This window comes from Bombus vosnesenskii, unplaced genomic scaffold, assembly GCF_011952255.1.
Source record: "Bombus vosnesenskii isolate JDL3184/JDL3185 unplaced genomic scaffold, Bvos_JDL3184-5_v1.1 scf7180000013263, whole genome shotgun sequence".
NCBI classification, from domain to species: domain Eukaryota; kingdom Metazoa; phylum Arthropoda; class Insecta; order Hymenoptera; family Apidae; genus Bombus; species Bombus vosnesenskii.
The window spans coordinates 5,187,472-5,214,715 of NW_022882923.1; the positions used below are offsets into that span (position 1 = coordinate 5,187,472).

Consider the following 27,244-nt stretch of genomic DNA (forward strand, 5'->3'; position numbering starts at 1 on the left):
AATCCGATGTCGGTACGATAAAAAAAGCTTGTAAATATTGGGAATATAAAAAGTGAATTGCTGGAAGTTATTAATCATCGTTATTAATTATCATAAGATTGAGTCACTCGGAAACAGAACTAATTAGCACCGTTTTACGATACGTGATCAATATTTAATTTCTCAGAAACCGTGCGATTAATTATCATTTTCGGCGAATAAAAATTCCGTCGGGTCGTAACAATTATAAATATGTGTATTCGAAAATTAACCTCAGCAAAGTTGATCGATGCGACGCGATTAAGATTTACCTTTGAACGCAAATGAAAAAACGTTCGTCACGTTTCGTAGTCTTTCATTGGTGGATTTAGGCAGTCGTTGACCCGTAAAAACAACCGGCAGAGGAAGAGAGAGAGAGGGAAATAACTTTATCGCAGCAGTGAGTTAATACGTCAATTATCAAGGCGACACATAAACGAAGAATTAGGGTAGAGCGTTAAAAGAGGTTGTACGTTTTACGATCTGTACGTGACTAAATGGACGCGAAACGGACCCGGTCTGAAGGAACGGAAGGGGACGATAGAATAATATCGTTGACGCGCCACCCACGGCCAACGTTAATCGCAATCGTTTACAGAGATACGGCTTAATTAACATCGACGATTAACGCTGCACCGTGGCCATTCCGTATGCGACAACAACTGCACGCTGCTTGTTTTCGCATTTCTCACGATTCTCTCTACTCCATTGCTGTTGTTTGCTGTTCTACAAGCGGATGTATATTAAATGAAACAAAGCAACCGAGCTGTCTATCCGAGTCGTTTTATTAACGGCTTTCCAGATGAATTTTTTTAATATGCTTAACACCCTACGCGCTTGGAGTTTCTGAACAACGTAAAACTTATACGGTCAATTACCTTAACGCAGCAACAGTCGAATAAATAAATAAATAAGTAACTACGTATTTAAAAGGACCATTCAGCACCGGTAGGAGGATATCTTGAAAAAGAAGTTTAAACAAGATTGGCATTCGAAAGGCACGTTAGATTTCGTAACCTTTTAAACCGTTTATCATTACAAGAGCGGAGTACAAAGCATGGTCTGTCGGTCCAGGGCATTTGTTTGCTTGGCCTAAAACAACATCACCCAGCATACGCCACGAATGTCACTGGCCGTAACGCGCGTGTGAAGCAACGAGAATTCGCGAACACATAAAACAAACCCGGGTATTCCGCATCTAAAAAAACCGGCAAAACAGTCGGTCGTTTCCCTTCCAAAAACCTTTGAAGACAGGTTCTCATTTCCGATACTCCGAGATCCGATGACGCAACCTGTTAGCGATACACCAAGCTCCGATCGAAGGAATTTAAACGATGTTTTTGTTATTCAACTTTTCTCGACACGGTGAATAAAATATTTTTAATTGAATGAAAGAAAGCAAAAAGACATCGAACAAAACGGGGCACAAAACTGTGATTAAAATCGAGCACGCCGCTTATAGGTAGAATTCGAAGGACGCGAGATCTCGTCCCGTACCTCTTTCGAGATTTAGCTTCTTGTGTTCGAGATAAAAATAGGGACCCTAATGGCCCACTTGAAAATGATTAAACTCTTTAACCGACCATTTATTTCCCACTCTTTATTATTCGACGCTAATATCACGCTTAAAAAGTATATCAAAGTGAATGTTCACCCATGACGACATAAATGAAATTTCCCTTGACAATTACTTTCAAGGATTAAAAATTAGTTTTACAACGAAATGAGAAAAAGTAGAATTTATAGATAAACCTACGAAGGCTGTGAGTAGTATGAGAAAAAGGATGCTGGAAGTAAATAAATTAGATTCGACTTACCGCGAATTTCGAGTCACGCGAGTCACGTATCGCTGTATCGTATCGAGACGAAACGTGTAGCCAAGGTCGCGCCTTGTAAAATCCGATAATACCTTTCAGACGATCGTCTACGACCTTCTAACCTCTCATTTGCAAAACAACACGTTGTAAAATGAGGAGGAAATAGGTAGAAAGGAAAGAAAATAACAAAAAGTCACGAGGCTTTGCGAAGGAAAAACAAACTCGGTTGGAAAATATGGAAACGCGAATGGGACGAGGCCGAGAAAAACGGGGGAACGTAGTCTGGGAAACAAAGGAGCTTTTGCGAGTTCGATGCTCCTTTCTTATCAGCGGATGAGACTGTTGCAGCTAAGCTAGACCGTGGTTTGATTGGTCTGCTCGGCTTCGACGTCATCGTATCGATTGTGAATACGACACGTGATAGCAAACGTGTCTCCGCCTCTATCGTTTGCTCCTCGCGTCTTTTTTCAACGTGCCTCGCCGTGTCTGTCTCAATAGCTGGCTCGACGACGCCGGTGACAAAGACCGAGTACCAGGAAATGTGAAACAACGACGCAAAACTTTCGATTTTTAATTAACACGATGTGAAGGACATTCGATAAAAAAAAAAAAAGGTTGATGATAAAGGAGAATGACAAATAAATTTCAAGATTATCGGAAGATTCGTAAATATCGAGATTGATAAAAATTCAGGGAAAGATCGAAAGAAACGTTTCCTCGTAAGAAATATTTGATAGAACTGAAATTAATAAAATATCACGGGAGAATAGCGGACAAGGGAAAGAAGAAGAAGGACGGTCGCAAGAAAGGGCCACAAAATAAAAGAGGAACCCCTTGGAGAGCAATTACACCGATCGAGGACAAGCTTATGGGCGCCACTGCAGGGACTCCCTTGGTAGAAAAACCGGTTAGCGAGTGGGACCATAAACAATGACTTTCTAACCAGGATGGACGGCCCTACAGAACCAGAAAACATCGCGAGAATTATATACGTTGACTGGCTGATAGATTCCAGACGCCGTTGGACGCTGTTGTAACGGGTCCATGAAATATGGATCAGATCAAGAGAATAAAGATGTCGCTTACCATCATAGTGGGAACCGGGGACATGGGTGCATTGTGAAATTACCAGTAACTGAACTGTCTTTTCTTCCGTGTCGTCCTTCATTGCCTTCGCGAATATATCTCTGTCCCTAACGGATAACACTTGAACTCTGAGTATATATCGGTGTATTCGTTCATTGTTTTGCCATGAAATTAACCGAAGACGTTAACCAACGACTGATAACAGTACGTTCATTTGCTTTTCCTTAGGTAGCGCTAATAACCGGTTACGAAACTATGACAAGACAAATATTTTTCAACCGATTTATTGGAAAGTCGTAGAATATCGAGTAATCGATTAGACAGAGTAACTAAGACAGATTTACTGGAACACGTGATGTTAATCCCATGGATCAGGAAAAACAATCGTTTGAAGCTATGTAAAAGGAACAACCAGATTATTTTGGCCATTAACGAATCGATACAGATAGTTATCTACACTAGCAAGTATAATTATCAACAAGTTCTTAGTTTCTAAAACAAGATAAAAGGCTTTCCGTGTTTTGTATGAAAATAATAATGGACATTCTTCTTCATATTCTTTGACAACTATTCTTTTTTTCTCGATGTAAAGGTATATTTAGTTTAGATATGCCTATTTCTCAATAATTTTGTTTCTGGCTGCACTAATTATATTACTTTCTATTTCTGGCTGCATTGTTAAATAATATATTTCAGGAAATATCGTTTGGAGAAACATACAAAAATTAACGTATCCAAGTTAATTGAGAAATACGAGGAAAAGGAAACTCCGATATCTCTATTATTAAATTTTTTGGTAGAGAATATTAACCAGATACGATGTTTCTATCCAATTTCACCAATTTTAGATACGATATCTTTTCTTCGGCAGAGTTAAGAAATCCAAAAACGTAAAATCGAGGAAGATAAACGTTGATCAGGGCACTAGAGTCCACGTTTATCCGCGAACGTTACCGTAACATGTTTACCAATGACGGATTACGTTAAAATTTTAACATTTACATAAGAACTGGTGCGACGATAAGCGAAAACAACCCACCCTGTGCATAAACACCTCTTCGTTACCGGGCTGAACATGTACATTAGATCGGTTAATTATCGTTCGTATGTTTTACAGTTGGTTCTATCGAATAATTGCAGAATTTCGTTCAAACCTTAAGGTAAACAACTTCCATTCGAAATACGAGGCGTTTGAGTTGAATTTTTAAAAAAGCGGTGCGTTACGTCAGCGGTAAGCACTTTATATGTAAATAGAGGATGAGTTGATTCGTTTCTGCCGGGATGATCCATCCGGGTCATAATAGATTCGTAATTGAAGACGAGATTTATACTGAATGGAATAACAATAGGACCATTTCAAATCCATTTGCTTGGCTATAGATCTAGCGAAGGACGTAACTAAAGTGTAAATTACATGTCGTGTCCTGAATTACTCGTGCCTCGTTAATTATGTAACGACAATGCTTGAAACTTGGAAATAACGGAACAAAAATTTGTAAAAGGCGCATCACGTAGATTTTCTTTTAACGATGCCATTGTTTTCCTTCTTTATTTGAAAAATATCGTACTTGAACTATGATCGCTGTATCTAATATTCCTATTTTACGTTGAAGTGGCAATTTTTCTAAAAATTCCGCGCATTATTCAGGAAAAAGATGCATAAGCTTGTCCAGTCCGATAAACGGTTTATTATTCTTCGACGTGTTATAAGAGTGTTTCATAATGTTTCCTCTACCAAGGGGATTGAACGCCATTAGCTTCTAAAACGACGACGAAAAACACAACATCGAATTCAGAGGATTTCATGGGACGAGAGAAAAAGAAGGAGGTAGCAAAATGCTGGTTCATTGAGCGGTGGTTATGGTGCGGCTGTCGATGACACGAGAAAAGAAAAAGCAAGAAAACCTGTTGGCCCGAACGGGCCCGGACCCGTTCTCCGAGGTCTTCGAGAAGCGAAGGCGGCCTATGACCGCGCGCAACAACATTGAAAACCAGAACCCAGATCTCTAGAACCGGTTTACGCTTGGAAAACAATTTTACGATCTCGGTGGAGCTCGACGAGGAGGAAAGAACATATGTATATCTATATGGGGAAAGGGAAGAGAACAAGCGAGTAGAAAAGAAAAAATGAAGAAATTCGATGAGAGCCTGTCTCAACGGGCCACCATGCCCAGATGAAACGTGCACGTTCGTCACGCTTTACAAAGGAAGAAGAAGAGGGTGAAACAAAAAAACGAGAGAAATGAAAAGGAAAAGGAGAAAAACGAAAGGAGGGAAGTAAAGAGGAGTCGTAGGATAAAAATAATCGTTTGAAACCAGGGTAGTCTTCAAAGCTACGCACACCATCCCTCTCTCTCTCTCTCTCTCCCCCTCTCTCTCTCTCTCTCTGTTAATTCCACGGCCAATTTGCAGTATACTTCAAAGAGGGTCGTGAGGAACGTTCGTACAGTTTCCCGACACGATTGCATAACACGACTCTGGCGCAGAGGAAAACATTAGAAATGCAAAACTGCGCTCGGACTCGACGGAACTTGTCTCGTAACGAACTCGCTCCAGGCGAACGGTTCAACCTTCTATTATTCCTGTGCCGATCTCGTGTCACAGTCTCCATATGAAATTGAAATACGAACGTCTTTTCAGAGAGGCTATCGAGGATTTATATAAATCAAGAGGTAGAGGGCAATACACGAGACGCGTTTAACCAGCCACACACGTTTATGAATGAAGCTATGACAAATAAACATGGAATGAAATTATGACGAAATGTGGAATTTACATGTAAATGACGCACCGCCTGGCGGTGCTGGCCGGCTAAAATCTTTATTGATCTTTGTCGATTTAACCGCAAACCGTCCCTTCCTTCTTTCTTATTCCAATACCTGCTCCGCCTTTTCTCTACTTTCCAAAGTTCACTACTTTAAGTAATTTACTTTGTTAGCATAAAGGTAAAATTTATAATCTGTTAGAGGCTCCTCATTTAAAATATTATATTTCTATTTATGATACATGGCAGTGTACTGGGATCTATGTGTGGATATAAATTGGATACAAGAAGGCTCGAAGCCATTGAAACGGTTTCGCAAGAAAAATGCTCCCAGAGGAAAAACAGGAAACGCCAAACATGGCGTTACGTCCGAAAAAAAACTCCTTAGAAGCTGACTACTGAATAGTTTCTCTCTCTCTCTCTCTCTCTCTCTCGCAGATCGCTCAAAATGATTAGAGCAGCCTTATTTAGATTGTTCGAGTTGATTAGAGGAAGGACCGTTCAAACGGGTTAGCGATTATTTCCGAAGCTACCCGTGTTACACTGGCTAAACGTCGAGCAAACATCGATGATTTTTTCCCTCTCGTTCGATCCGTTTCTGTCGTGGCGCAAAACCCTCTAATTATTCGAAATGCTACACGCGTTCGGGTGATCGACTCGAACAAAGCGTCGTTCAATTATCGTCCGTTGACGACAGTGAAGGAATTCCATAGGTAAACGTTCGATATGTGATAACAAGACAAACACGTACAACTCACGAGTCGAATTTATTTCAAAGCGAACTTTGATATTCATAAACGCGTTTGTACAATATATGAAAGTCACGTTGTCCATATGTGAAAAAATATACAATATCTGACAGAAATAATTAACGATAGGGTGGCCTTTGTTGCCGTATTCATTAGATAACTCGCACGTTGCACGAAAATACCGACTCGTTTGCTGAGGTAACAACGATAAAACAACGATAAATTTCTATGACGAAGATCGAAATGCGTCAATGAAACGATCAATATGAAGAACGAAAATTAACAACGTGGCTCTGCTTGAATGGACGAACGTATTAACACCCGATGTGGCTAAACAGGTTGAAAAATGAAGGTTTCCGATAAAATTAAAGAATTTATCGAGTGTTAATATCGAACGTTATGCAGTATAAGAGGAAGAAAAACAAGAATTTGGGAGTTTAGGGAACTGTGATAAAAAATGACGAAACGTGACGAGGAAGGTGATGATATAAATAGTAGAAATTACTGCAAGTGCCTTGGTATTTATTAATAGACGAGCTATCGACAGGAAAACGTTTACAAAAGTATAGGAAAACAAATATCGATTTCGAAATCGATGGCTCGCGTCGTTGGCTTGCAACGTTAAAAAGGTATGAAATTTATGAGTGGGAAGTGAATGGTTACTGTGAAATCAACAAACTGACATCCACAGTAGCTGAACAACGCTAGGTCGATTTTGGGTGAACGCTCAGGATGATGAAACATGTCAACAAAATTGGCAAAGTGACACAGGGCCGCGGTAAAGCAAGGGAGGGATAAATGTCTGACGCAAGATCAGAGACTGCTGCGAGTCATCCGCGAGCCAGGTTCACCTGCTAACTCCCAATGAAGGAAGTGATAAATACTGTAAAGAGAATATCTCGTCGCATTATGAAATTATGTTCGAGATTTCTGACCTGTCCACGAGAATAAATCGAAGAATCCGCCAAGATTGTCATGTATCGATAGTGATTAGGTCAATATCGAATTTTGGAAAATTCAATATCGAAATTTGAAAGTCTGAATTTAAAAGAGAATTTTGCAAATCTACAAAATTTAAAAATAAACATGTTCAAAGCTTAAATCTTCATGAACTTGAAAGTTACGACGGTTCGGCGATTGGCGAAAATTCGATCGAACTTCTCCGATTAGAGATACGACCAGCACGAGAAAAGAGTAACGTTTCATGAATCTTCTTTTATAGAAGCGTTATTTCCAGACAATCAACCCTTTATTCGTTATCGAACGAGCGTAACGCATACGAACAAATCCGCATAAAAAATGAGCTGGAGTCCGATCCTTACGCGCAATACATCGGTCTCACGCCACAAGACCGACAGCAGCTTCTCTTCGAACGAGCTACAATTTAACGAACCATACACGCGAATCGTGAATCGAATGGTTAAGCTTTCCTCTAAACAGAATCAATTACCCGGTCTCGTCTATGTTATCGAATCGAATATATCGAGAGAATTCTCTATTTTTCGTCGATTTAACGATGCGCGATTCGATCTATTCGAGTATAAATGACGAAAAGAAGATGTATGCTTACAACGATCGAAGAGATCGGCCGAAGCATCGTATATACATACATAGCGATTCAAATACGATAATACGAAGCTAAATAATTAAAAATGAGCACATGACAGCTTACATTTTAAATAGGAATTGAACATGCTTCGAAATTCGGAATTAATTCGAGGGAACGCGTACGGAATATTAATTCGACGGTATTACAAGAAATATCGCGATATTCAAGCGACATTCCTCGATCCCTTTTGTCTCCTTTCAACCCTTTCGACCGACCATCTTTTTCCCCTTAATTCGTATTACACTCTGTCTTTACTCGATGAATCGTAAGGTCTCGGTGACTTTCCGAATGCGCCGGTCGCATGCGTGAGCGAATAGAAAGATACACGTATATGATGAATGCCGGTACACGCAGATACGTCTATATAGGCTGTAATTACGAGAAACACGAAGAAGCCCGAAAAGCCGGTCGATCCTCCCCCTCGCTGTTACCAAGCGAAAAAGAAAAATTAAAAAAGCCCGGTAGGCAGCGACAGGCGCATTCGTCCGGAAAGCGACCAGCAGGTCGGCTTCCTGGGCCGGGATTTAAAATTTAAACAAATCAAAGAGAAAAATGAAAAAAAATGTGTAAAAAACTCACGTCATTTCCAATCTGACCCATGCTGGCGGCACCACCACAATTCGCGATCGTATCCGCCTTGGGGTAAGACTCGGTCACGTTAGCCACAGGAATTTTGGACGATTTTAATAAATACACTATATATATGTATATATATATTATACGTATGAAAGAGATATTACACGAAAGACTTCGGGCAGACGTATATAATAACGTAAAAACGTACGCGTATACGTTGTAGGTAATAAAAAAAGGAAAAGGTCTCTCTTCAGTCCCTTAACGATCTAAAGCTCTTTTGGTAAAAAAAACGACGGGTATATACGTATATACGTGACGTCGCGAAATTTAGAAGAATCGTTTTCACCGGTAAGTCTTAACGGTAGGTTTTCCTTTGGGATAGAACGTCCGTGAGTTATCACACGCGAGGTACACCGGCGAGAAATTACCAATCATAATAAATATCACAGAAATATTGCTCGTACCCTGGCGTTGGGTATTATATATGCGACAGGCTCTATTCGATCTTCTCGTACGGCTGCACAATTTTTTATAAAAGTACGATCGAACGGTAAAAAAGCAGTAAATGTAATAGAAAAAAGAAGAAGGTAGAAAAGACTACGATCGTTCACAACACCGACACATAATTAGGAAGAGCACAAGAATCAGGTTACACTGGACATTACGTGCTGGGGATTTGCTACGGTGAACGATGTATACGGAAAGAGAGCCGGTTGCTAACTGACGATAACTGATGCTTCGATAGTCGAGCTAAGCTACGAGCTGCGATCATCTGGTCGAGGTGGCGTGGTGGGGAATGAACAGCTGGTGGGGAGACTTGCCGGTTCCCCGGACCTGCCATTGGTCGACAGTGCCGTAGCAACAGCGCGCACCATGCCAGGGTCGTTAAAGCGAAATTCTGATAAAGCGCATAAAAAGACGAGGGTTTTGCTTTCAGATAATTCGTGATTCATTGCAACGTTTCGTGAATATCTAACTTGGTTATGCGTTCGGTTAAAGTCAACGGGCAACAGGGGAGAGGGGACCATTGGTGGGGATGTTACTGTAGGTAGCTATAGATACGGGGCTGGTGCACGCAGGCAGCCGGCTTGATCAGCTGATGCCTTAGCAACAGGAGTACGAACTGTGCTAAAAATATCGATCCCATCTGATTATCGGCACGATGTAAGTTGTAACGTGTTATGCGGTCCACTGGTAAAAGCGTAAAAGTAAACGAAGAACACCGGCCCGTTTCGTACTTCCCTTGACTTCTCGGCTTAAAATGTCGGGAGAAAGTCAAAATCATGGGTTTGAGACGCGTGTTGCAGCATACGAGCACGAAAGTAGCAGAATCTACACCGGTTGCTGTCCGATTTTTATATCTCTACTCTAAATACACTTTCATTGTCGTTACCTGGTAGTTTGTTACGGTTCTCGCGAAACGACAACCGGTAATCTCCCCTTGCATAACTGAAAAGCATATAATCCTCGAGAAGGTGGAACGTTCGCTGTTTATCAGCGTTAATGAAGAGGCTCTTTCTCAGTGAAGAGTCTACGTTATCGCGATAGATGTATGTACATACGAGGACGCTAGGATTCGCGAATATTCCTCGTAACTGTTCGGATCAATGAAACTATCCGGTCTCTTTGCATCCAGGGAAGAGAAGATGAAGAACCTTTCAGGGCCTTTAAGGTTCCTTTGTGTTCCAAGGACAACGTGAAATAAAGACTCGGCCGGAAAGGAAGAAGGGCTCTTTCCCCTTTTCATTTCCGCAAAATATCTACGACCCTTCGTCGCGAGTACGAAACGTCACGATGCCACCGCACCACGGAATTTTTCATGCGAACGAACCCAAAAAAATCCCTCGTACCGAGTCGCGTAGCCTAACTAGACGTCTCCTCATCGTAAGAATAGAAGCACCGTGTCGGCAGCCGCGACGTCTAGTACAATGACGCTGATTGCGTCTAGTCACTCGGCTTTTCGATGACGATCGATGATGACGAACCATTAATCGAACTGCGTTTGAAACAGTTCCAGAGCCAGGAACGAAGCCGTTCTCGGTTTTCGAAACCTAGAAGAACGTACCAGCATCACGGTCGGTGTGTTAACGCAAGGCTAATGAAACCTCTAGAAGGAAATTCGCTCGGGAAACGTATTACAATTCTTTCATTGTTTCAATAAATACCCTATGGATTTTAAAATTTCCTTTCTAACTTTAAAATACTCTCGAAGAAAAGGAATGCTCGCCTAGTAGCGACTTCCGAGAAAAGGCCGGTTTAAAAGGCCGGAGCAGCTTGCCCCCGGAAACAGCTGCAGAACCTTACTTCTGCGCATTCGGTGTAAAATATAATAAATCCTAATGTATAATACAGAGGGAAGGAAGGGTCTTTTAAGGAGCAATCGAGGTTCCGAGATGTTCTCGATCAATCGGTTTCCAGGAAGGCCGATGATCTCTCAGGTCGAGCCATGCCGTTGCAATGAGAGACATCAAAGTTTCTACATACATATTATGTATTTCGTATTCCCGGGAGCGGGCATTTGGGCGAGGTTAGTATTGGAAGCGCGAAGAGGTCAACGTTCGGGAAAGCGCCTCTCGTTACGGCACTGCCATACGATATTATAGGCCCCGTCGCTCGGAAATCCCCTTCTCCCAATCCACCACCGTCCCGTACACTCCTACTTCGCTCTCTGTCCTTCTTTCACCACCAACTCCTACTATCTCTTTTCCTCGATGCCCGTTTTCCTCTCCTTTTCCTTCTTCCTCGTATATGTATAGCTTCTATATCTTTTTCTGTCTCTTTTTATTCTCCTCCCCCACCATGGCAGGCACTCTTTCCTCGTGTCTCTTTCTCGCGTCTTTCTCTTGTTCATTCCCTACATCGCGATATTCCACCGTACCTCTTTTCTCCGTTTCCACGCCCTCCTCCAACATCCATCCGTCTTTCTCATTCCGCTTTAATCCCCTATTTCTTTTCTCGCTCTTTATCCAGTCTCTGTCTCGTTCACGTGCATCCCCCGCCTCCTCCCTACATCTCCCTACGCCAAACGACCGAGCAACACTCTCGGTAGCTTCGTTTTGTTCTTGCTTTCTCCGCTTTTCCGCTTTTTTTCCAACCACCCCTCCACTATATTATAACCACGCGTCACCGTCTAACCCGTGACCGATCTATCTATCCCTTTCTCTTTTCCTTCGTTTCTTTCTCTTGCTCGTTCTTTCCTGGCGTGCAATAGCTTTCAGCCGGTCGCACGCATTGTGCCGTTATAACGGAAGAGAGAACTACTCTCTATGCGTTGCAACGGTCAGCTGTTGCTAGCAAAATCATCGAAATGGTCTCGTCAGCTGCCACTAGGCGACACGGACTGCTAGGTTGATGTTTGATCGAGAAAAACCATCGGTTGGATCGTAGGACGCTGAGTCACGTTATCGAAATCATTATACTCTTTATATAGGTTCCTGGTAAGTGCTTTTAGGTGCATACAAGCATCCGGAGTAATGGATAATAAATAAGCCGCGGATGTTTGTGCATTAATGAAAAATTTAAAGATACAAGAGTGCAAAGAGCGCGCACAATATGTAAAGATATATAAAATCTTCGAAGTATAATTCATGAAAGTATAGTGCAGTTCGATTTCGAGTCGGTATTAAGTTCTATCTCTTTGCGTGTTCATAAAAATACGAATGTCTATAAAAATCCGCGGTCAACAAGTACAGAAGAGCAGCATGAAGTCGTTGCAACTAGACAGATTTATATTCTCAATGATGCAACGTACACGATCATCCGATCTCGCTGTTAAAGTCACGTAACGAACTGTATCATGATAATAAAAAAAAAAAAGAAGTGTGTCGTAGCAAGAATAGGAGCACGACAGACGCGAAGGAAAATAGCGGAATGATTGATCGACGCGTCTAATCGGCCGCCATGACTTAACCAAAGTGCTCGTTCTTCCTTTTTTCTCCCTCTTGCTTTGAGCGAACTCTCATCGAACTGGCGGATCAAGGCCGCCGATGCAAAAACACTTTAGAATCCTTTCGCGGCGATGAGTCACATCGCGAACCCGGCAAGGTATTACGTGGCAATGAAACGTTTCAGCTGTAACGTTGCGAACTATCGTTCCATTACATTGTGACGAACTGCAAATCGCCGGTGTAGATTAACGGGTCGCGTTCATCTCCGGTTGCAAAATAGACTTATCTATCCACGGGAATTCCTTTCTCGTCACCCCTCTCTTATACGTATATCAAACTTCTCTTTTTTCTTTTTTTTTTTTCTTCGTATTAACGTTAGGAATTTTATGGTTATGCCGATACTTCATCGATAGGAAATTATCTGGTCTGTCTTTTCTACATAAAATCATCAGGCAGTGTCCTATCTGTGCTGTTACAGTGAATTCCCTGTTATTCGGCCTCGCTTTAACAGGTCGCATTTCAGTTAAGATAAAAACAAATGACCAGCAGAAAAATTATTGACGCGTTTTACGATGACTTCTTGTCGTCAGAGTTTTAATAAAATCGACCAAGTACAATAACAATAATAAGTTTTGATAGTTTGTGAGAAATTGCGCGACGGAACGCGAAGGACGTCGATGTAGCTTCGAGTCACGAGGGAATGAGTCACCACAATGTCCTACGCTAAAACGACGCCCGATAAGCGGCGTTACAGTGCTTGTTGCAAGATAAAAAATGGTCACGAATTAGTTGATGAGGGAACGAGCAAACAGACGTCGAGGTGGTAAACGATGGACGAGCACGTGCCGAAGACACGCGAACCGTTATGACCACGGAAAGAAACACAACTGCAACATTGGAAAAGACGCAGCGCGGAAGTCAAGAGGGCTGTTTCCGGAATAGCGAGTAAATCAAGAGGGAAGTTCTGTTCAACTCTCTTGGCTCTCCCTTGTTTTACTTTTTTCTTTGTCTTTCGTGTTGTGCAATAATGCCTTACGGACCGAGAACTCCGGAGGATCGTAAAAGTTGCGAACACGCACAGCCTGACACTTTCTCCCTTCCATGCTGGAACTAGTGGAACTAGAACGTTCCTTTTTATCCTTTTTCTGTAATCTTGAGCGTTTTCTATAACGATGTTATGCTATAACTTTCCTTTATACTTCTATATCGTATCTGTGTCTTATCGCTTCTTACAGGTCTATTCTCATTCCTTTTATTTTCTTCATCATATGCATCCTTTGTTCTTGCTTATCTCTGTTCGGAATTTTAGTTGGCCGTCCGTTTATGGCACGGACAGGCCCATTTCTCTCATTAGGCAATTCCGAATTACCGGTCCTCCCAGGATAGTAAACGTAATGATTCGAGGCAAGGATCAGCCGGAAGGGCACCCGGCGGTTCAGCTTCAACCATCGGACAGTACACACAGGACGACAGAGTCCTTACTGAGTACAACTACAAGCAACGAAGACTACAGACACAGGACGACAAAGTCCCAACTTAGTTCAACTACAAGCAACGAATACAAATAAAGTGCCGTCTAAATCTAACACTCGAGTTATTCCATCTCCTCCACCTTGAACGTTAAGTCATTCGAGGTATGCGATATCGACCGATCGGTTTGACCTGACCGGTTGCTCTTTAGTCGATAATACGCAACAATCTCTATCATTCATTTTTCTTTTTATCTCTACATTTATTTTTCTGCCACCTATATTAATCTGTTATATCAAAGAGCAAAACAAAATTTTATATATTCAATAAGCTAATTTTGGAGTATTACAAGTACTCGTTATAATAGTTGGAGGAAATCCCTTCTCAGCTGCTATTTCTTCCGTTTCTTTAGTTCGTAAAAACATAAATTTGCATAAATATTAATAATGTGTCCGCAGGTGTGTTTCTTGAATTAAATTCCAACACAGGGAGCAATATGTTTCATACGTACATACGTCGACACTGAGAATAATCGAATGAGACACAATATCGAATTTAATTCGATATATGACTGCAGAGGATTAACAATTATTGAAGTAAATTACGTAATATTTCTTAAGAGACCTTGTAATGAATTCTTCTCTTTTTTATGTTAATAATTTGTAATCTCTGGTCTTTGATATTTAAGTAAAATATATCAAAATCTAAACTTTGGAGCTGCTGTCGACTGCTTATCGATGAAAAGTATAAGAATCGAATAATCTACACTTGTGGTATTAACATGTTTTTTCAAAGTAGTTCGAAGGTGCAAATATGTACCAACGAACTTGTGTACAGATATTTCGACCGATTAAAGACACCTTTGTTCTAACCGTGACTCAATACTCGAGTCAAGTCGCCGACATTTTCTTTGGTTAGTGTGTTATCGGACTGTGTAAAACGTTTTTATGGCACGAGCCACGCTTTTGGACCACGTGGCATTAGTGGATCATCTTTATCTTTGCTAATGACGCATCATTGTACATAAAAGCCTTCGAAACAATGGAGACGTTATTATCGGTCGAAGTGGAGCAAGAAGCCACAATGAAGCAGAAGACCGAAATCCATGAATTTTAATGACGCGAAAGAACATTACCAAATTTTACTGCCAAATCGTGTGTATAATACTTTAAAATTCAAACAAATTCTTTCATTTTATATACATAGGGGCCGTTCAGAAGCCACATGCATCGGCTCCACAAATTAGAATTTACTATTATTTATTGTTCTTTATGTCATTTCTTACGATAAATAACTTACAGAAATAATTCACTTGTTTATCGAGAACTGAACATTAACCGTGTACTTAGGCAATGGAACTAAGAAATGAACAAAAAATGGAGTCGATCACTTTGGCTTCTAAGAAACTTGCTAATTAATTCAGAAAGCTGCAGCTCTCTTCCATTTCGATGATTTTTAATATGTTGTAGAAATCAATACTTTAAACTTTTTCGTTTGCGTGTTACCGCCAGACTTTTCTAGTTTTCGAGATATAAATTTGTAAAAATTGTCGCTGCCGCTACAGAGAATTTTGCCCGTATGTGTGCGTGTCTGTGACACACTCGCAAGTTCGTTGCTTGGCGAACTGTTTACATCCGTCAGCCACTGATATCCTTTATCTTTGTTCTACACTTTACGAATCTAAATAGTCATTCACAATCGCATATGCGAGACAGCAAGAAACATCTTTGAAAATCTCTTCCAACGGCAACACGATTTTGACAGTCGAATAATTAAATGCCTCGAAATTGTGACTGGAAAGTTTCCAATCTCACGTGATAACAATAAAATATAAAGCATAACATGAATTGTAATTATGTTATTGTTTATAACTCAAACTTATGACCGCCTGCCCCACACCGGCCGAATATAAAAGACTAATCCAAACCTAATCCAGATCATTGATGGTGTTACGTCCGGTGACCCTTTATGTTCGTGGCGGTCACCAACTGTGCACATAGAATTAAGCGGATCGCAATAATCCTAAAGAACTGTCATAAAATGAGGCTGTTTGATTTACCATTAAAGCCATCAAATGACACAAAACATCTTCGAGTCAAAAGGTTCCTTATTCCTTCCTCCATCGGATAAAAATTGTGGAAACGTGAGTTTCCCCAATAACTGTTTATATTTGAACTGTTAATCAAGCCTTCTACTCATTAAATCACCTCTATTATCCTAATCGAAATAGGGGATCGACCAGTTCGTGGCGTCGATTGTCTAATCGTAACGGGAATTTACGACTCTCGTTGGTCGAAGAAACAGATTTTTTTTTTTTTTTTGGAGTATTGTACAATAAATTCGCATTGAGAATTACGAGTAAATTATTCTAGCGTGCTACTATAACGTGAATAATAATAAGTGATTATCGTAAGTTTGATTCTAGCTGAATCTAATGTTTAAATCTAGGGGGTAATGTCCTTTTAGCCTGCGGATCTGACCCGTCATGAAGAAACAGATAATCGCTTTTAATACGCAGTTGTATACAGGATTGTAACCTGAATTGATCCCAGAATACTCAAGCACGCGCAGCTCCCGTTTACATGCACTACGTACAAACAAAAGATAAGAGTTGGGTTTGGGTTAGCTTTTTAAATCGGCGCGTTGCAAGGCGGCTGATAACCGATACCAACGCATACTCACAATTATAGACAGAATTCACTGTAGTAGTAGTACCGACAGATTTTTGCCTATATCTTGGGAACTAAGACCGAGCGGAGGTTACACGTATATAGAATCAATTGCTGCCAATTGGAAATCCAAGATGGCAGCAGCTTTCGAAGTAATTAGCAGAGGCTCGTATATCGTTCGAATCTTTTGAAATAATTTTCGATTCGGTAATTCTATGTTCGTAATATTGTATCATTACCATTTAGTTAAACGATAGAGTGCAACGATCTGACATACACTGACGGCGACTCAACAATGACTAACACAGAGGAGACCCTCGATAAACGAATTCCTCGAAGGACAATTGTTCGATTCTTACGTCTAATCGGTTGCATCGACTTCTTAATTAACCGGCTGTCAATTAACGCTGCCAAGTCAGCGAAAAATCAATTAGAAGAAATTGTGTCATGCTATCGGAGCTTTACTCCGGAAGTTTCGCGGAATTCCAGCGTCCGTTATCAGGGGGCGTAGCTCAGATGGTAGAGCGCTCGCTTAGCATGCGAGAGGTACCGGGATCGATGCCCGGCGCCTCCAAGTTGCTTTTTTTTTCCTGTCGAAATTATCATGAAACGAGTCATTTTCAACGATCTTATAATTCCATTAAGCGTATGCGAATTTCGTTTCTAAATACGAGTATCGTTTTCAAACGAATGGACGATTTCGTACGATATAAAATATGTAGATTACAGCGGAGAAACATGACAAGTACATTTCCTGGTTTCAGTGTTCATTACGCGATCAGGGGAGGAGAATTTGAACGTGACGTAATCGAAAATGAGCATCTGCTAGCTCCAAAGACGTGTATTTTAAAAATAGCTGACAAATTGACGAAGTTTTGTGGAAGCCAAGATATTTTATAAATTTTGGACGGGATGAAAGAACACATGTTTAGCTTCGAAAATAGATTTTGGAAACACGGGATTGGTTGAGAAACTGCTTCTCTGTAAAAGATAGAAAATGCGACTTGTCATGTTCTTCCTCTGCAGTCTTCACATATTGCGATACTTCGTCATACTATTTAGTTTTTTTTACGTAGAAACCGAATATATGTGAGTTATAGGCCAACGTGATAAGTTACATAAAAAATGTGCTACTTGATACACCAGTTACTACGTTACAAGAATCGGAGCCACAAATTGAAACCCGATGTCGGGTAGCAAGGGAAAGGCGCAGAATATTTGAGCACGTGTGGCACTCCATAAAGCGAGTTCTAATGAATGAGAATCGTATCGAACATTTGTCATAGACGAATATGTTCCCTACCCTCGTGTCTATCACGGCCGTTTAGTTTGACAACTCCTGATAAGTCACGTACATGTGACGATATCGTGGATACTTGAAAACTATGTCTACATTTAGTATTAATAAATACGTTGTAACCTCCCTATACATTTTCCAAATGGTTTCGAATTTTACCAATACAGTTATTATTATCGCGTCTCAGTTTAGCGTTAATGAAATTCGAAGTTTGACATTGACGCGCGTTGTATGTACGCGAAAAATATCTACTTTATATGATAGTGTAACTAAAGTATCGATTACGTATCTATCATTTTTTATCGACACGATTAGATCATCTACGCACACAAAAATAATCGCATCTGTGTTTACACGGGAACCATGGAACGTCTACATAAATAGTCATCGCAAATATAGATTAGATCGCCATCTAAATTTCGATAGGGGATTTATTTAATAAGATTTATTGAATAAGAAGGACAGCCACGTTTATCAACACGTTGTCCATGCATCTGTCACGCTACAATATCGATACTAAGTCCAGTTAAACAACGCGATACGTATTGTTTTCCCCTCGAATCAATCCGATTTTAACAGTGACAAGTAGTAAGCTGTTCGCAAGTTTGCTGCATTATCATATCAAACAGCTGCGGTACAAAGATTTTCTCTAATAACACGCAAACGAATTGCCTGTTTCACAGATACGCAAACGCTCGGTATGACGTATAAACGCTCCTCTACTTCAACGTAAAATAATTCTGTGACGCAAAACGTATCGCGTTGTTCCATATTCGGGGTTACCCTGAAACGTGGTTTTGCTATTGCTGTGGATCGCTGCCTACGAGCAGTGGCTAATTTAGACGGAGAGATTCGGAGGGCAAAAGGATACAATGGGCAGAAACCAGTGGCTTGGTTACCCGATGCTCCATCGTTTGACAAAAAGCTGTCTGGTCGATCAAGCTAACTTACTGTAATCACTGCATGTGAATGTAGATTTTGCTTTTCTGTAATTTAGGCTTCATTCCGAAAAATACAATTAAGGTTATCAGACGTGAATATTCCTGTAAGAAAATGTCAAGTCCGAACGTTTGGGTCGACTACTTGGCTATCGTTACCCTCGGCTGTAGGAAGAAAGAGCGTCGACACTTGAGGGTGACATAAATTTTAAACCCTCGCCCGTACGGTGTCGTAAACTAGCGGATCCTGATATTTTGCGACTGCCACGTCTAGTACATTCGATTTATTCTTTGTAGAATCGTCGACAAGGGCGAATGGAACTGACTATTTTACACGTCTCCTACCATAAATCGGATAAATCGGGATACGTTTTATATCGATAATAAATTATATTCCCTTAAAATTGACTTACATTCCTCAGATAAATTATCTTGTATATAAATTATCTTCAATACCATATCTATATATAACTACATATATAGCTATATATAATGCATTAGAAAAAAAGAAATAGAAGATTATCATCTGTTTCTAGTGCTAACCTCTTGAAAGATATCGATACGTGTGTGTAGGTTCACTTTTTGTGTAATTGAAGTATAATTCTGGAAGATATGATCATATGTGTGTACACTATGTTTCTGGATGGTATCCCGCTCAGGGTAACCATCCACACGTTATTTAGCAATTTAGTTAGAAAAATTTACCAAATATCCAGCTGGACAAATTGTAAAGTACAAATTAAATAAAAAAAAAAAAGAAGAAACTACGTTTCTTAGACGTATCAATATATTCTTCGAGTATTGTATCTCCCATTTAGTATTCACAGATATACAGGGCTATGAACGTAAAGTGTGACAGCTGAATATTGTGAAAAATATTGGTGATGCAATACGAAAGACAGGAAGAAACAATGTAGAGTATTTTGTTGTTTTTGTTTTTCATGTCTTTCATACGATAAGTTTTAAATACATTGAAGCTAATGTATTTTTTTTTATCTAATCGCTTTTCGATCTTATATTTTCGATTTACCTTATTATTTGTTTATAAAAAATTAAAAAGTGCATCAAACGGTGTATAGAAAAATGTTTGCATCTATTTAGAGAAATAGAAGTGACCTTGAGATGTCCTTGATTCCTTCGTGTACAGAGAATTCAATAACGCGACAAGTCGTGGCTCCTAGAATATTAAAAACTGTCTTAACAACGTTTTATTCTATCGCCAATATTTTCGACGATGTTCAGCTGTCACGCTTCACGTATCTATATATTTAAATAAACACTTGAACAATAACGAGCAATTATCTTTTGCTTAAAAATTCGCCCTTGAAGAGGTTAATAGATTCGTCTGCAAAATAGTTGATCACAGCAAATATGTAAAGGCAGAGGAATGTCGAGCGATACACGTGTCTTCTTCAAACATTGCAAAGTTAAAACGTGAATATGGAACGAAGTACAATCAGGGAGTGAAACGTGATGTATCTAGATAAGAAGATTAGATCTTTTTTTTCCTGATCAACGATATCGGCTGACTCGATAAATAATACCGAATAACAATCACCAAACGTCCTCTGACTAATGGAAAAGAGAAATTAATAACGCTGTGGTAATCGATCGTTCGAACAAAATTATGGGACATGGCTGAAGCGACCAATACATAGAGCGGTATTGTCAAGTACGATTCATCGGCGTGATTTCACGCAGCAGAATTTTGCAATAACAATGCACGAGGCTGATAAAGTACAGATATCCGTGTCATCCCGACACGCGTTAGTCGACCGTTCGTTTCGTTTCTCGTTTCTCATTTCACGAAAACATCGTGCTGAACATTATCAGGAACTGATGAATACGCGAGCGTATTATCTGCCAGTCTATTGACAACGAAATATCAATAATAGAAGACGAAAATGCACGCTCTTCTTATTGGTCGGAAGACAATAAAGCGGTATCGGTCGAACGATCGATACTCGCGGCCAATCGCTGCTGTGACGATTCTTCTTTCGCCAATCGTTGATCAAATCTCGCTATTGCGACACGTCGTGAAACGTTCGATGCGGTAAATAAAATGTAATTATACGAAGGTTAGGCGTGCATTCTTTTTTATCGAAAAGCAGGTAAATACAAGAAATGATGCATAAAATTTGTATTTATTTACGGGATTTTGTAATGGAGTTTCATGCTTTTATGAGTACCTATAGCGATATGTTTTACGACTTAAAGTCGTATAAATTTTTCTATTACGATTTAACTTTGCTCGAAGTTTCTTCAAATTAAAGATTTCGTCGACTATTCCGCTTCTCCTCTGAACTAGAATTTTTTGATTAAAGAAACGGAAGAGCGAAACGAAATAAAATTCATCGAGTATGAACGTATGAGCGAACGAAATAAAATTCTGAATATGAAATGGAAGAAAAATGAAAAATAAGTACTCGAAATAGCGAAGTCAGAAAGACAAAGTCTGGATGATGTGTGATTGCCACTGTGAAAAATATTCGATTGTTTTGCTCCATCTTACGGTCAGCATAATCGACACTTACAAGCAACTTTTCCACTTACGGTCAGCATGAAATAACAATCTTGCATAATTTGCATGGTACATCAACCAAGTACAAGTGTTGACCCGTACATGATCTGTTTACTGAATATCGCCAGAGTCATTTAATTGCTGCACTTTCGCGCGATAAAGACAGTCGACTGTAACACCTGATAACATCGATCAGTCATCGGGAACAGAACCGTAAATCATTAATTATTAACGAAATATAAATGTTTCCAATCATTCCGATGACAACATAACATAATATACAGGGTGGTTGGTAACTGGTGGTACAAGCGGAAACGGGGTGATTCTACGCGAAAAAAGAAGTCGAAAATATAGAATAAAAATTTTTCGTTCGAGGCTTTGTTTGGAGAAAATCGACTTTGAATTTTCGCTCGGTACACGCGCGGTACGTTATAACGGATCTCACTGTAGATCGTTGTCTCGATGGAAAAATTAAAAAAAAAATTTTTTTTTTAATTTTTATTCTATATTTTCGACTTCTATTTTTCTTTCCGCTTGTACCACCAGTTACCAACCATCCTGTATATCTTCACATGGTTTCGTACCTTTTTTCAAGGCGTTATAGGACGCTATCGATATACTATAATATTATGTTACAATAATTACTAGAGTTAAATAACATAATGAATAACAACTCCAACGATGAAGGTTTTAGAAATCATTGTGAATTTCTAAGAAAAATATCTACAGTCACTGCTAATATTGTTTCACATTGATTATAATCTGGATATTATTTTGCTAATAATCGATCCGATGAATGATTTATTCGTCTAATAATCACGGTTCACTTAATCGATAATCTACGATCGAACACATTATCTAATCCAAACGAAGTCTTTGTTAGTCATAAGAATTATGAACGTCATTCTGGGGTTAAGAAGGAAAATGAATTCTGCCATAGGTCACCTAACGTCTTGAATGACTATGGAACCATGTACACTCTACCTCTTAATCGCTTGAACTTTGATCGAAGTACAGAAAGATTAATGTTACCCTTCATTTATAATCGCGTTCAGTTCGCTGCTTACTCGTTCATAACAAGCTAATCTATCGATTTGACCGTTTGAACGAGAATCGAACCACTGATCAAGAATATCGAATGAACGACTGCCATAACACTTCCTATTAAGAGTAGTTCCTAAATACCGGAATTTCGTCGTGGTATCCTATTAACCTTGTAAATACAAGAAGAACGGTTAAGGAGCTGCTTGTAGAAGTTTCATTCAGAAGACTGGTGTTATTTGTTGAATGATAATCGGAAAACGATTAACTTGTCGAGAAAAAAGTCGATCGTATTTGTAGAAGTTTGAGGCGGTATATTTGATGGTCGGATGATTTAGTAAGATTGATATAATTGATATTAAGTATACTTTTAAGTATACGTACTGTCACCGTTGGCTGAAATGTCCTATCTATCACTTTGAAGCCGAGAGAGATAGGAATTAAATCATTTTCTCTGTGTCATCTTTATTTTTCTTCGTTCGATTAAAAATATTAACTGGCTAGGAAGTTTAATTAATATTTGAAAGGTAAGAAATACCAGAAGCGTGAAATATTTCAATATATCTGGGAAAATGAAGAAATGCTAAATAGAACGTTCTGACTAAGAAGGGCAGTATGGGTGTGTTATATAAAAGATCGAACGAATTGGATACTCGAAATATCAGAAAAAAATAACCGCCTCCACCTTAAGATGACGCAGGCAAAAAATTATCTTCAACGTTTTCAAGCCTTTCCGCGTATCGACGCTCGTTCGACGCAAACACCGGATGAAAATTTCATAAACAGCGCTATCGAACAGCAAATAGCCTTGATATTTTCTTAGATTGCTTCGAAAATTCGTGCAACGATATCGTTTTAAAATTCCGATATCAGTTTCCTTTTCTCTCCACTTTCATTATTCATTGTCACGTCATTTTTCTTTTTTTCGTTTGTGTCTCATTTATACGTTCTGACTGATTTAATTTGTTCTTCTGAAATAGACAGATCGAATATCATATTCTAACCGAAGCTTCCTCTCGAAACAAGCAACCTAAGTAAAGTCGGTTAATATCGATGAAATGTTTCATTTTGTCTGTCCATCTTTGTTCTTTTCGCGTACTTATTTTTCACTATATTGTCACGGATTTATCTCTGTTTTGGCTTTGACGAAACTCAATAAACGATGAGTTAGTCGTAAATAAATTTCATTGAAAGAGGACTATGTTGCAACGGGCGAAAGACGAAGTTAAACCGAAGCATACGTTACTCCAGAGATTCTTAAGAATTTCATAAAGTTATTGCAAAATTCCACATATTTATAGTTCTTCGAGTTCGAAGAATTCGCTAGAATTACTCTTTCTTATCTCGTTTCTATTCTATCGCTAGACCGTGAATTTTTATGTAAACGTTTCCATAAATACCATGAAGCAAATAAAACTTCTTTCTCGCTCATATGAAACATTGAGCGTGGAAGATGAAATTTTCTACGAATGCGTAAACATTTCCAGTCTACTCATCTATATTCGAATCGAAGCGACGAAGGTAGCTGTTCCCATTGTTATTACCGTTATCAGTGTCTTGTAGAACCTCGAAGCGTTCCCACGTGCGCCGCAAGGGTGGCTTTTATGTCGGAATAAATTTATCAAATTACATTGTATCACAATAAGATCAAAGGACAGCGGCGTCCCTTGACGCAACATGGTTCCTTTTGTCGCGGACTCTGCCAAATCGATGCGCACCCTTCACCGTAGCAGTCGACTTTTATGCGATAGTAAATTAACCGAAGCTCGCAGAGGAAACGCGGGAAAGCGTGCCATGATGGCGAAAAACTTGCCTGTCCGGGCATAAAATCTCATGACGTAAGGTGATTCACAAAGTGTTGGGCCGTTTGCCATACAAAACTTTCACGGATATATTATGCGCGTTAGAGAAAACTTTTTGGAACTTTCTTAGCATCGTAACCGGACAAAATTATTCTAACATATTGGGAAAGTTTGCAACAAATCCGACGATATATATAGAAGATACAAGACATTTATTGCAGGCACAATGCATAATTTCGCTTCGCAAGAAATTAATATACAGTTGCCTTACCTTGGCTTACTCATCACGGACCAACGTTGCTTTAACGCAACATTTCATTCGCAATTTCTCTTCATCGAAATTTACATTAGAATTTACATCGTCCAACTCTGTTCTTTTAGCATCGCAAATACGAAAGAAAATTCTAAGGATACGCCCGATGAATTTTCGACCGGACGCGTTCGCGAGGAAACGCGTCAACGGGAGTTGCAAATTCCCGTTACGATTCTACTAATCGACGCCGAGACCGGATCGATCCCCTGATTTCCGTTGAGATAATGGGAGTGGTTGAGGTGGTATAACGCTGCGATTAACAGGGTTATAAAATATGTATTTCCAACAACTTTACACAAGATAGTAACGCCGATGCGTAAGAAGTAAGTGAAGAGTAAATGGGTTGCTCTTAGATGAGAGAATCAGTGTGGAGATGATGACTGATCTGAAGACAGAGCTCGAGTCCTGGTAGATATGTTGTCGTCGAAGAAGTCTTGCGGTGTTGAGTCTGTTCGAATTGAGAGTTAACTGAATTTCCGCTCTCATGTTACGGAGGAAAGCTCGGTGTGTAAGTATTTTTTGAACGAAGGAAGCAGATTCGTTGTTCACACTTTTCGTTATGAAAATCCGCGATACCCATCGATTATGGCCAGCGTTAATGAATGAAGTTAGAAGGAGGAAGTCTCCTACCAACGTGGCTCGTGGGTGGCCTTGTTCCCGTTATATAACTGTCAGCCTTTTCCATAATTTCTAAGAGCGCACAACCTTAGTGGCCAAATAACGAGGGACGTCGCACGGTTTATATCTAAACAATATCTAGACTGAAACAATGAATATTTTGTGCGACCTTTAAAATGATTTCTATAAGCTACATAAAGTATATCTACATAAGAGATTTTTCTATAAAGCGTTCAAATACTTTCGTGAGTCATACTAGACACATTTAGACATTGATTTTGCGCGTCTCGTCTGACGTTCTTCGTTCGATACGACCTATAATCTATAATCTATAGGGTCACGGAGGATCGAGGAACGCATGCGTGATGCATTTTACGATCGAGATATAAAACCATGACGAATAGTATATATCATATCCTTGCCCATTTTCCTATGATCGTAAAATACCGAGGTCGATCGACCGTTCTGAGAACCGCCATTAGCAGCGGATCAGGGTAGCCATCGGTAGTGTAGAAATATTGAATTGCAGCAAGCATAAGATTAGATTTCCGACTGATAATTTAACTTTACAATAACTCTCGTGCAACACGATTCGATCTTCCCACCGTATCTTAAATAATTCCACGAAAAACGCCGATATGGAGGAAGATAGAAATAAAGCAACATTTCTATCTCGATGAACAGACACGCGAGGATCGGTGAAAGCGACTGTGGATTAGGCGCAAAGAACGAGAATCCCTTACAAGTTCCCCCGTCACGAAGCGAGCCGTGACTGCGGAAGGGTGCAGAAGTGATTGCGGGCCATGTGTCAACGGAATAATAAAAGGACCCCGTCGAAGGACGTGGCTCGTTTGAAATTGCGTGCCTCGCGAGTAATAATGGCTGAACGCGGCGCAACGCGATAGCTCGGAAGAAAAGATCTCGCAGCCGGTCTCGTGGCGGAGCTTTTATGATCCTCGAGAAGAGAAATTGACTGATTCCAGGCTCTGTAGAAACAGAAACACGTTTCGTTTCCGGTGGAACGAGAACAGGCTCGTTGAAAGGAAACATGGATCTCGTTCTTTTAATCTGCTCGTCAAATCCTCGGCGCTCGTTCAGTGATCTAATACGAGATTAAAATTGAAAAATCGGAGAATGTGGGGTCGTCACACTCGAGGAAACGTTAGAGCTCGTTGCTCGGAGAATAGCATGCGAATAAAAAAAAAAAAAAAAGATACGTATTTCCTGCTGTCAAATAATAGATATACGATTTTATTTGTATAATGTAAAACTTTCGAAACTTTCGAAACTTTAGATAAAATAATTATTGCGTTCCATCGCCATTCGTGCCGATTGATAGAGCGAAAATAAATCGAGTAGTCGAATAAATATTGCACCCTTCGTTTCCGGCACTTCGTACGGGATGATCGACGTTGTATTAAAACCACGGTATTCGTAGAACGCATGAAAAGCCGCTTACGACCCTATCAAATTTCAACTGGATCCGGCGACTGACACGAGACGAAATTTCCATGAAAAATTAAAGACACGGTCAAATTATTTACAAACAGGAAGGTGAGTATGGGGTTGGTGATTTTATGTGTGCGCACAACGGGATTGGTGAGAATGATCAGCTGTTTCCAGAGGCGTAGGATCGTCGTGGATCTCTGGAAGGAGAAGCTGTTTCGTGTTACGGTCGCGGAGCAGAAATGGTTTTGGGGAACTCTGCGAACGCATTAGGGTGCTGCAATGCTGTTCTAATATTTATGGCAGTGCGTAACTTTCGGTGGATGAAACGGTACATGACGAAATAATCGATCGGTTTACGTGAAACGCGGATTGGGATTGGATGAATATTCGAGATGAGACAAGAGAGATTCTTGGCTCGTAATCGAGGGTATCGGTGTTTTGACAAGAGAGATTTGACTTTGTGGAACAGATCACGAGAGAGGAAAGAGCGAAGATAGATCGAACGAAAGAAACACAGCATAATTATCGACGATCGGTAAACAACAAAGTCGGTTATCGGACGACTGATGCAACACGGAAACGAGTTTCGTCAGCTGCTGCAAATAGACTACGAGGGACTA

General features: G+C 40.0%; 1 protein-coding gene and 1 non-coding gene across 3 annotated transcripts in view; one reads left to right on the forward strand and one right to left on the reverse strand.

Annotated features, from left to right (window-relative positions):
* Positions 1-27,244, reverse strand: part of LOC117232926 (sestrin-1) — a 150,441-nt gene that overhangs the window by 20,090 nt on the left and 103,107 nt on the right. The window lies entirely within an intron of this gene.
* Positions 17,147-17,219, forward strand: Trnaa-agc. The gene has a single exon. It is a non-coding gene; the product is annotated as a tRNA-Ala (tRNA).